General features: G+C 41.9%; 1 protein-coding gene across 1 annotated transcript in view; it reads left to right on the top strand.

Annotated features, from left to right (window-relative positions):
* LOC112549665 (multiple epidermal growth factor-like domains protein 11) overlaps positions 1–13,385 on the top strand; it is a 148,510-nt gene that overhangs the window by 2,316 nt on the left and 132,809 nt on the right. Inside the window, exon 2 of the mRNA XM_025199554.1 lies at positions 11,169–11,294. The gene's annotated coding sequence lies outside the window, so the exon portion shown is untranslated. The remainder of the gene's footprint in view (positions 1–11,168; positions 11,295–13,385) is intronic.

Here is a 13,385-nt window from a genome sequence, read left to right as displayed (position 1 = left end):
CCCTGGTCCTGCAGCCCCCCGGCGCCGTCCCTCCGCTACCCCTTCCCGGCGGCTGCGCCGCTGCGCCTTCTCCCTGCTCTGCTCGGCCGCGGGCTGCGGGAAGGCAGGGGCCAGTCCGCACGCCCGGCCGCGGACACGTTCACGTGCGGCTGCGGGATGCACTCCTTGTCCGCCGCCAACTTGCAGGGGATCCGGGAGGCTTCGGGCTGTTGCACTTGGTTCTCGTTGGGTCTCTGTTCCGCAGGGGCAGCCGGGGAGCAGGTCACAAAGTCTGATGCTTAAACGTTTTCCGGGGACGTTGTGTTGAGAAAGTTTCTGGCCGTGGGCAAACAGGCCGTTCTTCCCAATAAAGCACCTGCCTTGCTCCTCCTCAGATCATTGGGAGGCAGCTCTTTTTGCTTATTCAAACTTTCATCCTTTTCATCCAGAAAACAGATGGCTGCAGTAGTTAATTGAGCTGTAGTGGAGATGTTTTATGTTGCGGTCCTTGAAAGCACTCAAACGAACTTGGCTTGTTTTACTCTAATAAAAACAAGTAGAACTTTAAAAAAAAAAAAAAAAAGGAAGTAGAAACCAAGAAGCTGCTACTTCTTCCCATGGATGGTGTTTGGGGTGAGAGCAAGCTTTCCCACTTAGAAATGGCCAGCTGACCAGTGGTTGCTTTGCTTGAGCAATGTGTCATGCTTTAGATGTTTTCCACCAGACTTCATCATTAAGCAAATGGGTTAAGCAAAATTATAATCTGGCCATTATAATAGAAATGTGAATGCACCTCCAACCATTGCTTGTACAGACCATTTGTCTATACTGTGATCACAGTTCATTCAAGCCTTTTATTTGAGTCTGTAAAATCATTCCTAATTCCATGCTACTACAGAGCATGTGCCTGGTTATTGTTTTCCAAACCATGTGGTTTGAGCTACTATTTTAAATATAATATTTATGATCCTGCTCTGGTTGTTCAGCTTGGAGAAGTGCTGCAGACTATTGCATACTAAAATGCTGCTATATAATTACTACTTTTGGCAGTGCTGTTGTGGAAATCTCTGGGGCAAGGATTGTAATGGAGTGTTTATACAGTTCACAGTTACTTTATATGAAAGCTGTAAGCTCTCTTCTTGCAGAAGCAAGCGGGAAACCTGCAAAGGTGGTGGGGTGGGGGCACATTCACATGCATTATATACACCTCGTGAAGAGTTGCAGAGTGCTCTCAGCACCATAGTAAAGGTGGGTATCTCTCCCCCAAGCTGTCAGCCATAACAGGTTGAGTTTAGACTGCTTCTGTCTGCTCTGCTGGGGATGGGGATAAACTTTTCTGCACAGGTGTGCTGATGGGAAAGCATGGGGCTCATTGCACTGTTTCCTTAATTTGTGCAGGCACACAGTAGCAGTCTTAGTCTGGTTCGGATCCAAAGCCCATTTCTGTTGCTGAGAGTTCAGTGCAGTCTGTGCATCAAACTTTGCCTCTGGCCCTGGGTGAATTTTGTGCCACGTGTAGCTGACAAATGATCAGAACTAAATAGCATGAAACACCTGAAACCATGGAAATAGTCATTGCCATGAGCAAATGAGTTATCCCTTGGGGGAAGGACTGCTTGAACGTTAATGAAAAGCTTGAAAAAAGAACTAACGGGTTAACAGCACCAATGTCATACTTGGTGCTGCTCCTTGTACAGATCCGATAACCTCGCTAAATCCCATAAGCTAAGAAGAGAAGCATGAAAGAGCTGGTAGAAAAGTGAAAGAACCTCTCAAAGCAGACAAACTGCAAATAGAACCTGCTTTATAAAATGCAAGCCAAAACCTGCCCTGTGATGCTTCCATTGAACGTGGCGCACCTTGTCAGCATGCATTGCCAGGAAGGGTTTAAAAAATGCGATGATGATTTTAGAAATTAAAGATTATGTGCCAGCCTTGTGCAGCTACAGTGATTTACGGGAGCTGAGAATCTGGGCTAGCATCTCCAAAACAATGGCTGCAGTATAAAGAGAATCACAGTTACTCAGCCTAATGGACCAATACAAAATTCAGAATTCCGTGGGAGTTGTATGATGAAAATAAGTGTGTGCAAATGATAGACTCGTGCACTACAGGCAGTTTCTCCTCTCTGGCTACTTGATGTATAGGGAGAGTATTGAAATGTACATGAATCCTTCTTCCTGGAACAAAGCAGTGCAAGAGTACTGTCAGCGCTCTGCCTGTTCACAAAAAATGCAACAGGGAGGCAGCAAGAGCCTGTGCAACTCTCACAAGATTGCAAACAAGATCGAAGTCTAATTTGTGGCCCTAGCAATCTTTCTTTACTATTAGAATTAGCACCGAGAAAATGAACCTTAGATACAGCCAGAGCAGAGAGGCTGGCAGCTGAATGGGCAGCGAGGCTGAGCTACACGTGTTACTAGATATGGGCCCTTTCAGAATAGAGGTGGGTGACAGGGGCTGGAAGTGTGGAGGAGCTAGCTTTGGCCCTGCCGCCTCCTGAGCTTCATGCTTGAGGGCTGTCAACGGAATATGTTTTCCAAGTGCTAACCGTGACTATGAAAACAGTTTCAAAGATTAAAAAAGGATTGCAGAATTTCTTCTGTCGGGAATATGACAGCCTGACGTTGGGTCAGATTTGAGAGTGGTGAAGCTTGACAAATCTCTCTCTCTAGGTCATTGATAAACCAGATTAGATTTGGGAGTGAGTTGCAAAGGTCAGATCTGGATTGGAATTCCCCTGAAGGGCAGCAGTTCTTGGATTTCATGTTGGGATCTAGACTTTTGCCAACTCACAGCTTTATTGCAAGTCTTGTTCTATTTTGCGTTCTTCATAAATCTCCAACTTCTGCATTGCTGTGACTAAGTAAGAAGCACAGCTTGCATTTAAAAAAGGTCTTGTGGGGAAAAGCTGGAAACCACAAGCCCTTAAAAGGTTCAGAACCAGAAGGCAAATTGAAAGAACTCAAACTATGTAGTCGGAAAGGTGAAGTATGCTTTTAAAGCCAGTGCAGTTGGATAATTGTTGGAAACCAGGGAGTACTCCATAAAGTGACCAATAAAAACAAGGCATTCAAAATCATGAAAGATTTGGCATGCTCATTTTAATAAATCTCTTTTTGAATAGTAAATGCCAGAGTTTTTGATATTGCTTTCCCTTCCCCACCAGTGTAAATCAGGAGCACATGGTGCACTGCTGTAAAACCCAAGCAAGTGAAAGTAGAGTCAGGCTCTATATCTCAGTTGTAAAATCTGCCAAGAGAAAGAAGCATGAATGATTTGTAAGTAGTCAACTGGCATATGGTACCATTATGATAACACCATGTACATAGTACCTTCCAGTTTGATATACAACTTTTCTAAAAGGATTTTAAAGAGAAAATAATGTAAAGTCATTTAGGAGCCCACAAACGGTTGAATCAAGAGACTGATTTGCTGTAGAGCCTGGTAGTAGGCTATGGAACTGATGGGTGACTTTATTGGGCTGAAATGTGGAAGGAGCTGTCCATCAATGCCTGAGGCTAGGAGATGAGTGCTCATGCCCTTGCAGTTATGTTCTTTATCCAGAGCAGAGTGTTACTTCCTTTTGTACACCATGGAAGTCCAGTGAAGTCATTGGATTGCATGGGCTGTAGAATGTGGCCTCTGTAAAGAGTCCAGCATCAAGCCCTTTGTTAGCAGTCTCAGCAGAGAGGTTGAGGATGGTAGAGAGACGGACTGAATTATGCTTTTGCTGTGTCGGGGAAACCTCTCAATTCAGATTGAAACAGACTCATTGACATGCAATCTCATTTGTGGTTCTCAAGTAGCAGTAAAATCATAAATACTCGTAGAAGCAGAAGACCTGTCAAGGCAGAATATGGCAGTATTTCAGTATTCAAAGGGTTTTATCTACTTACTACAGCTCGCTTAGTTTCTATTAAAGAATTAAAACAATGGACCGATGTGGATTATTATAGCATAAATTATACTTTTGTTTGCCTTCATTTAAATGTAAAAGCTATAAATATCACTTTAAAGAAGTGCTTGTGATTAATTTGCAACTGTATTTAACCTCTTCTTGTAGAAATGGGTAAGGCAAATCAAAATCATTAAAGTTTCAACACCTACCATTTTTCAAACTCAGTAAAAGTGTCTAACGTTGCACTATCCTTTTTTCCACTTTAATTTCCTTTTTTCTGTACATTTCAGATAGGCATTTTATCAAGCAAAAAAGGCCAATCACTCATTTTATAGATACACTTTAAGTATCACAAAAGTTACCTCTTAGAGAATTTATTATGCATTGCTTTCTACAAAGCACCATGTGAACAGTCATCCATTGAAACTTTAGGGAAGAATGTGCTTTAAGGCAGCATTTCCTTTATAAAGGGTTTTATAGATTCCCCCCCCCCCTGCCGGCATAGATGCTTTTGGACTAACTTCTGTAGTGTGCATATTTACACAGCAGTTGCCTATCAGTGTTTTTGTTTTGCAATAAAGAAGGGTGAGTGAGGCTTCTAAAATGCCACATAAGAAATCATCATTCATACGTTCCTAACAATTATCTCAAACTGAACTGTAGTTTAAACTGGATTGGTGTTGGCAAACTTTTGACATTAAGCTAGGTAGAACTTTGCACTTGCATGTATACTAGCTAAATGCCCATCAAGAATGTTGGGGGGGCGGGGCTGGGGGACTGGGATGGAGTGCTGTCACCTGACACCCCATGCTGCCACTGTTTTGCCTCTTGCAGGGAGTGGTGAGGAGGCTCCCCCACCCTCTGTCCAGTCCTTGGTGTTGCTTGCAGGGAAAGGGGTGGGGGAGCCGAGGTCAGCAGCGCCTCTGCCCAGTCCTCAGCATGGCTTTGGAATCATGGTGGTGCTCCCTCATGCTTGGAGCACTCTGATTAGCTGTTTCCATCAGCCAATCAGAGTGCAAATAAAGCATTGCAGACAGACAGACAGACTTGGGCATTTTATAATATTAGAATGCATGTGTTTAATTATATAAAAAGCTGTAAGTTGGCAGAAGTCTAGATCCCAACATGAAATCCAATATATTATCTTATATTATTTAAATTTTCAAGCATTTCAGTGTGCTTTAGTTTACAACTATAAAAGCCAAAGAGCAGCAAAGAAAAAGTTAGCATGAAGGCTATGTTTGTTCACCCAGTTACTGTTAAAATTAATGTAATATGAAATTCTGCTGTAACATATACATTTAAAAGGAGATAGGCCTGTGAAAAAACTGTTTTACAGGTACATTCTCTTTATTGTTAAAATATGGATCTTCACTTAACAGATTCAGTAACTGTTGTTTGCAGAGTGAGGTGTTTACACTTTTTAACTAAAGGCTTGAAGTCATTGTGCAGTTTCCCTGAATAAGGATACCAAGCTCTAACCTTAAGGACACTGTGTAATGATAGGACTGTGGGACTTGTGCATCATTCAGACTTGTTATGTAAAATATTGTTTTGAGGGGAGAAGTACAGTATCAGCAGTTACTGATTAGAAATACTAGAAATTGCTTTTTTCAGAAGGCTGCAAAAATCCTGAATAATAAGTACCCCAATAAACCAACCTTCTGTAGCTGGATAACTGTAATTTATAGTGAGAGGCTCTTTTGGTTGGATTCTTCTGTGCCATTAGAACTATCATTAATTATGTATTAAGTGTTTGAAAGGAAAGACATCAGTAGCCTATAGGATATATTTGCATAGTAATTGAGGATTGATTAGACACAATATCTATAGTGAGGGCTACTGGGAATAAGTCTTGAGGAATTTACAGCAGTGGTAAATTATATTTACAAAACGGTGCCTGATGGTAAATAATGATGGTCAGAAATACAGAAAGAATTTTTATATAGGAAGAGAATTACTGTAATGAGACCATTCTGCTGCAGGAGTAGATGCTGTTCCTTGTGTCTTAGTATTAGACTCTAAACTCTTGGTTGGGGGGGAGGGGCGCAGAAATAATGTCTTCCCATAGACAATGAGGATCTCTGGGTGCATCTAACCACAAATGATAACAAATAAGCTGGATCCTCAATTGGGGCCTGCTGAAAGTCTAGTCCAGTAGCAATATTTGCCACCAGGTGTTTGTTGTCCAGATATTAGCAAAAGGTTTACTTATTTACCTGAATGCAAGATAAGGTTTTCCTTCCCAATTCACATAGGGGAAAAAGTCCTCTATATTATAATCGCATGCAACAAAATCTCACTAAATACATTGTCTGCCATTAAACTGGTGCCAGAACGAGCATGTGCTCAGGAATGGAAACCAGCTATGAAGCTGATTAAATGCAGTCAATGGTGAGCATGACTACAAAACACGTGACCCACATTGGGCAAACCTGCTGGTGGAAACCCTACCACAAAAAAAAAAAAAAAAAAAATTGAATAGAAATTTTTTGTGTTCCAAGCCAAATCAAGTCGAAATCTGAGAGTCAGTCCAGAACCACAAGTGGTCCTACGACTGGCAAATATCCTCCACCCCCACCAGGGGCTTCAGATATTTCTATAATCTTTTGGCAGGCATCCTACGTGCAGGCCCAAGCCTGGAGGCTTGGGGTTTGGATTCCTTCAAGTTTTGCCTACCCTCAGCCATATGGGTGCAGGAGCAAATTAGGGAAGAGGCTCCCATTTCCATAAAATGGGCTTTAAGCCCCAATACCTCAGCGGGTACTAAATACCTACCACAAAAATAGGTTAGTATAGCCCATCTGAATAAGACATCTAGTACTGCTCATTAAGTGCAGTCCCCCCTCACTACCGAGTTTGTCAAGTCATGGTGAGCCACAGTATTGCATACAGTGTGCCCAGAATCCCTCTGTTGCCCCCTTTCAGCCTCTCACACATGATTTGTGTGGCTCTGCCCTCCATAAGGTGAAGCTGGACCAAGTTGCCTTATGCCTCATCTGCATATACGTTTTGGAGCATCCTAGAACTTGTGATAAGATCACCTGATTCTAGTCATGAATGAGGGCTAATTAGCACATGGAGCCTTGGTTTGGGGGCAGGGGGATATCTGAAGTACACGGTGGGGTCAGTGTGGCTTGAAATGCTGTTGACTCTGGTGGGGCCCAGCCCAATGAATTATGTGGTAAATCATGAGCCTTTGACTTTGGACTAATATGATGTATAGCTGATATTACATATAAGTAGGTGCCAGTGTGCTGCTCAAAACTGTTTTTGCAGTACCTGTACTAAAACTTGCAGCCGTTTCAAAAAAGGTAACATGTCTTAATTCTGGATGAGTAAGTGTATGGGTACAGTATGCAAATTGCTACAGCCATGTTTACTTTTAAGGTTATTGTTTTAAAATTTGCTCTTCATTTTGTGTGCTCGGGGAGAGTAGGGTCTGACAGTAAAGAGAGAGGGAGGGGGCTGACAGGAGAAAAAGTTAGCAGGAAACAGAGAGCAAAGGGGCTCCATGAGCCATGAGACTTATTTTCTCTGCTGTAGCAGTGGGAGTGGGACAAATTCAAGGCAAACCTCCAATAATTAGATTCTATACCTGGAAAATAATAACAAATTTATACATTTTCCATAGATAGAATCTAATTATTGGGAGGGCATCTTAAAATCATGGCTGTCATCTATTTGAGTAAATATGGTAGTAACAAAACCCTAGTGAGCTCTGGGGGCAATTTTAACAATGGACATGGAAAGATTTGTCCATGCTAATGTACAAAATTTGAAGCAGTCTTTCTTCTCTCTCTCCCATGCATGTTTTATCATTGTGATTAATAAAGAACCAGGGGAGAAAAGAGGATGAATAAATGGGATTTGATGTGTGATAAAGGGCAACCCAGAAGTTGCTGAGTAAAATAAGAATGGGGAAGGTGAAAATTCAGGTCTTTGCTGGCTGTGCAAAACCCTTTTGTCTGACACAGAGAGATATTTAGTTTGATGCTACATTGATTAACTTCCTGCATCTGATATTCAATGGTTTTGAGATAATCCAGGGATTTATCCTTTTCTTGGCTCCTGTGTTGTTCTCTGTTCTTCCTCATTTGGCTCTTTTCCTCTCAAGCTGCCCAACATTTCTAAGGGTGAAGTTTTCAAGCTGAAAGGTTTCATAATGTGGTGATCTCCAAGACAGCTTGAAGGCCTGTGTTCATTCTGTACTGTCTGAGGCTAAGTTTAAGCTACTCCTTCCTACATGGGAGTGCCAAGAAGAAGGGGACAGAGCAAGGAGCATGCACCTCTTTGTGTGAAGCTGTGCAGTTCCCAAAAGTCTGTAGCATTCAGCAGCTGCAGAATTTCTCCAGCCAAAGTGGTGCAGGAGGTTTCTGGGACAGGTCACGTGGTCAAGGAAGGGGGAAGGCAGAAGGTCAGTGCATTACAGTATAGATGCTGCTGCTGCTTGCCCCTGCTGCCCTATGACTTGTTCAGTTTACTTCAGTTCCTGGTGGGAATAGGAGGCTCACTCATCATTGTCTTAAGTTCTGTGGCATGAATGTGCATGCATAGATACTCTGACATGGAATAGATCCTGAATTTCATTTGCTACCATCTGGGTTACAGGATATACTAAAGAAAATACTACGGAATTGGGCACTCGGGTTGAGGAAGGGGTGTTGCCCACTGGCTGCAGCAGAGGACTGAGGATCAGCAGTCCTGGGTTTTGTTCTCTGACCCTGCTGTGGCCTTGCTGTGACTATGAGCCCTTGAACAATCATATTGTTTGTCTACATGCTGTACTCCCATTGCCTTCAATGGGTGCTTGAGGTACCTGCTGTACATAGGAGCTTTATATTAAGGTTTCATAGTTTGCAAAAATGCTTTGTCAGGAAAGATACTGTATTTGAAGGGGCCCATTCTTGGGTCCAGCTGAGGTAGGTTTGAAGTAGCATCCAAGAAGGGGAAGAAGATGCATCCTGATGCTGCTGCTCCACTCCCTTGATTCTGAGACTGATAGCTTTGCTATAACTTGAAGTACCCTAAAGGGTTGCTCTGAGTTCCACCACCATGAACCATTACCTTGGTCCGGGGTAGTCTGAAAATACTGCTCTCTCTCCCTTTAGCCCCACCATTAATACAATTAACACTAGCCCTGTTACGATTGTTACAACTTGAGGATCTGGCTTTTAATGTACAGATCACTTACGTTTGAAACACTGGACGTGGGACTGGTTCTGGTGCCAAAGAAAGGTGTAGAATAGAGCAGCAAGAGTAATAGTGATTGGTCTCGGGAGTGTGAGTTATGAAACCAGTTAAAGGAGTTGGGCTTAATCCTGGAAGAGAGGAGTTTACAGAAGGACCCATAAAACTTTTGAAAGGATGATAAAGCTTGTCAGTAGAGATGCATCTTTATGCACTTCAAAACTAGAAGACAGCATCTAAAAATATACTGGGATAAATTAAGTACTTGAGCAGCACCATATCAGGGAAAAGGGAATAAACACATCCAGCATCTTTGTGAACACTATATTCACTTAATGAAGTAATTAAAAAATAAAATCCTTCTGTCACTGCTGTTGTTTTGATTCTGTTGTCGAGAGGCAGCATTGCAGAGTTGTAGACATTGTGTTCACTTCAGCTGTCATCATATGACCCTTTCTTACAGGTGAGTCATTTCTGTACTTTAAAATAAGCATTCTGTATATTCTGGCTGGCTTGCATACCTCTTCCTTACTACAGTGCACTGAAGAAAATAGCAATAGTTTATGTCAACTGTTTAATTCCTGCATAAAAGTTCTGTAGGAGAAATCGCATAAGCTTGGGTGTGCAAAAAATCACATTTAGTAGGCAATATTGTAAACTACAAGCTAAGCTTTGTGTGCACGAGAGTTGGAGCATCTGTTCCAATGAATTGTTCAGGGCTGCAGTGCAAGAAGAGTGCAGTCTTAAAAAAAAAAAAAAAAAAAAAAGAAAAAATCTGTCATTTCAGTTCAATTCTGAAGCCAGGGTGGGAGATATTTCATTACAAGTGCATCTGACACCAAATTAGAACAATTGATTCTCCCAAAGAGCAAGCAGGGCATGTAGAAATGCCCATATTTTACATTAGTTACCATTGCTACTTAATCAAGTACTTTATTTCATCCCGTTGTGGTATATCTCATTTCCTGGACATCCACATTGCAAGAACAAAAATGCAAAAAGCCCTCTATAATAGGTTTCCTGTCATCCCTGTCCACATCGAAGCAAGAAGTGTTACACAAACAAGTGCACGCTGATGTTGTTGTTAGTTATCTGGAAGTTCATTGTGGACAGTGAGAGCCTCCCTCTGCACCTCTAGCGTGAACCACTCCAGGACATGTTTCTTGGAACTGAGGTCAGGTAGTTTACCTCGTGCCTTCATAATGTACCGCTGTTTATCTAACTTAGTGCCATGTTCCTGCAACTCTTGTGTCAATCTTCTACATCCTGACAGCCTTTGCAGAGACTAGGATGCTGTTCTGTGTTGACCACTAATGAAGAGTAGATAAACGATCCATGCAACATGCATTCTCAGCCTCACTGCATCAAAGATGCCACCTTTAACATTCCCAGGCTCTGTCTGCTATAGGAGTCAAGTTTGAAGCGTGAGTGGTAGACGTCTGGGGCAAAGATGGTGTCTTTGTGTCTTTGCGCAGTACTTAATTTAGTGGGGCCCTGAGTCTGCTTCAGGCACCTTGGCACTCTGGTCATTTTAACACTAAATGGGCCAGTGCTTCATTGTGATCAATCCAATACCAAAGAGGAAAGACGTTTATATGAGTCAGACACTTGACAGGGAAATGAGATGTGAGGGTTATTCTTGGCTCTGCCACCAGTTTCCTATATGATCTTAGGCATGTCCCTTGCTTCTTCCTATATCACTAAGATGTGACTGTTAATGGTACCTTATTTCATATGGCTGTTTCAAGTTTTACCTTACCTGTATAGTGCTCCATGATCCTATGAAAAGTGCTCATTAGTTCCATATATGTCCTGTGATTATTCAGTCTTATACTAACTGTAGACGAGTTTACTACTGCTCATTTCTCTTCAGGGTTTATGGAGCTGATTTTCCTGCTGGTTGCTAGTAAGTTGAGATCCAACTAGTTCCATTTCATTTTATTGCTATATTTTGTGCAATTGGATGATTATAGTTCCTCTGTAGATTTGATTATATATCAGCATTCTAATCCAATTGGTGTCTGCTTCAAAATAAAACCAAATGTATGAGCAAACTTTTATTGTTTGATGAACTCATATTGGACTTTTATTCCCATAGATATCATTTCTAATCAAGCAGAGTTCTGAGTAAAGATTGTTGGGAGCAGCAGAAACATCATTCAAAGAAGCTATTAAATGTTAGGTCATCCACGTCAGCATTGATTCAACCTGGATTTAAACCACAGTAAGTGATGAACACAAACACACATTATTTAATTATTCTTTATTTAAACTGCTGCTCACTGAGAGAGTTGTATATCTCTTTTTCGTGAGGGGCTTATGGAGTTTAATTTTTCAAATCTCAGTGTCTGAACTTGGGCATCTGAATATTGGGTTTAGTCCATTTTGCAAATGCTGATATAAGCAACCTGATGAGGATTTAGATGCCTAACGGAATGATCAAAAGCCCATTGATGTCAAGTTATGGGAATCTCTCTGAGATTTAATAGGTTTTGGATCAAGCCTTAAAGGAGGATTTTTGTCTTAAGAGGGGCCCAAGTTTGTAAACTGGACTTGAGACTGTTGTTCATTTGAACTTCAGTTCTTTAGGATTCAGTTTGGTGTCCTAAGTTTCCAAACCCGTTGATTTTAAAATGAAATGCATCACTTAAAGTCTTGCATGCATTTCTAAGTATGTAAAATTTGGAAAAGTCAGTGGTCTGTATTTCCTTAGTTTCACCACTTCCCAAAGGCATATGCCCAGGTAATCATTTTCAACATAGCAAGACATTGAACTTGCTGAGGTGCTCTTTGGACTTACCCACCTGCTCTCCTAAAGCTTCTTCTCAAATATAGTAGACAAGTCCTAAATAATTCAGCTGCAAAATGGTGGGGAGCAGTAAAATATACAGCTGTTCTATGCCAAGATACAATAATGCATTAAAATTAATCAATTTTCCCCTGCTGAGGGACAATCATTTAGGAAACATTTTAATTGCCAAAACTGAATAATAGGATCAGTATTCTTGAGAAGGTTGGATTCACCCTACTGAGCACTGGAGAATCCTCTTTGCAGGAGCCTGCAAAAACATTGTTGTTTTCAAAGCGCTACCTTCAATCATAATGCTTCTAGGGAGAAATTTGATTTTTCAGTGCAGCTCTTAAGTAAAATGTCGAGTGGACAGCAGGCAGATGCATTAACTCTTCTGGGCAGTAGGCAAGACTTTGCATGCAACCTGAAATTAGAAATGTTTCTTTTAGAAGTGATTTTTGTTCTGTGCTGCTTTTATAATCAAAACACTTAAGGTCAGATCTTCAAACTGCACTATTTGGCTGCAGCTACAGTATTTTGCCTCTGAATGGCTGGAAGAACATAGTAATTGCTGGACTGGCATACCAGTTTAGGCTAAAAGATGCACTGTCTAATCTTCAGTAGCTTCAAAAGATCCTATAAAGACCAAATGTGCCAATAGCAGAAGTTCCTTTCTAATCTCAGGAGCTGATTGGGTAACCTGTGCTCCAAAGCCTTTAGGTTTGCTCTGAAGCATATAGGTTTATATTGCTTGCTTTTTCCTACTTACTAGAACTGTGACTGTTCTGATAATCTGTAATTGCATGTCCATAACACACACAAACTGGTATGAATAATCTGCCTGCATTTGTCTGTGAGATGGGGGGGCACACGGGTGCAGAATCATGCCCATTGATCTCCCCCCCCCCCCCCCCCCAAGTTCAGTCATTAAAACACTGAACAGGGAGGAACAAGAGACCCCCCAAGAACAGGACAGCAACAGGTTTTCTGGCATATATCTATGTGCATGGGCAGGTAGGTTTTAGACTTGAAATACACATTTATGATTGCACTCTTGTGTTCTAGTTTAGCTTTTCTCCCACTCGATTGCAACAAGTGCAAAGATTATAGTAGAACAAGAGTGGCCCAGCTGTGGCATAGATTCATAGATGTTAGGGTCGGAAGGGACCTTAATAGATCATCGAGTCCGACCCCCTGCATATGCAGGAAAGAGTGCTGGATCTAGATGACCCCATCTAGATATACTCATCTAACCTCCTCTTGAAGACCCCCAGGGTAGGGGGAGAGCACCACCTCCCTTGGGAGCCCATTCCAAACCTTGGCCACTCTAACTGTGAAGAAGTTCTTCCTAATGTCCAGTCTAAATCTGCTCTCTGCTAGCTTGTGGCCATTATTTCTTGTAACCCCCGGGGGCGCCTTGGTGAATAAATACTCACCAATTCCCTTCTGTGCCCCCGTGATGAACTTATAGGCAGCCATGAGGTCGCCTCTCAACCTTCTCTTGCGGAGGCTGAAAAGGTCCAG

Source organism: Alligator sinensis, unplaced genomic scaffold (genome assembly GCF_000455745.1).
Source record: "Alligator sinensis unplaced genomic scaffold, ASM45574v1 scaffold210_2, whole genome shotgun sequence".
In the NCBI taxonomy this organism is placed as follows: domain Eukaryota; kingdom Metazoa; phylum Chordata; order Crocodylia; family Alligatoridae; genus Alligator; species Alligator sinensis.
Note: the sequence above shows the minus strand (reverse complement) of the source record. Positions and strands in the feature narration are given on the sequence as shown.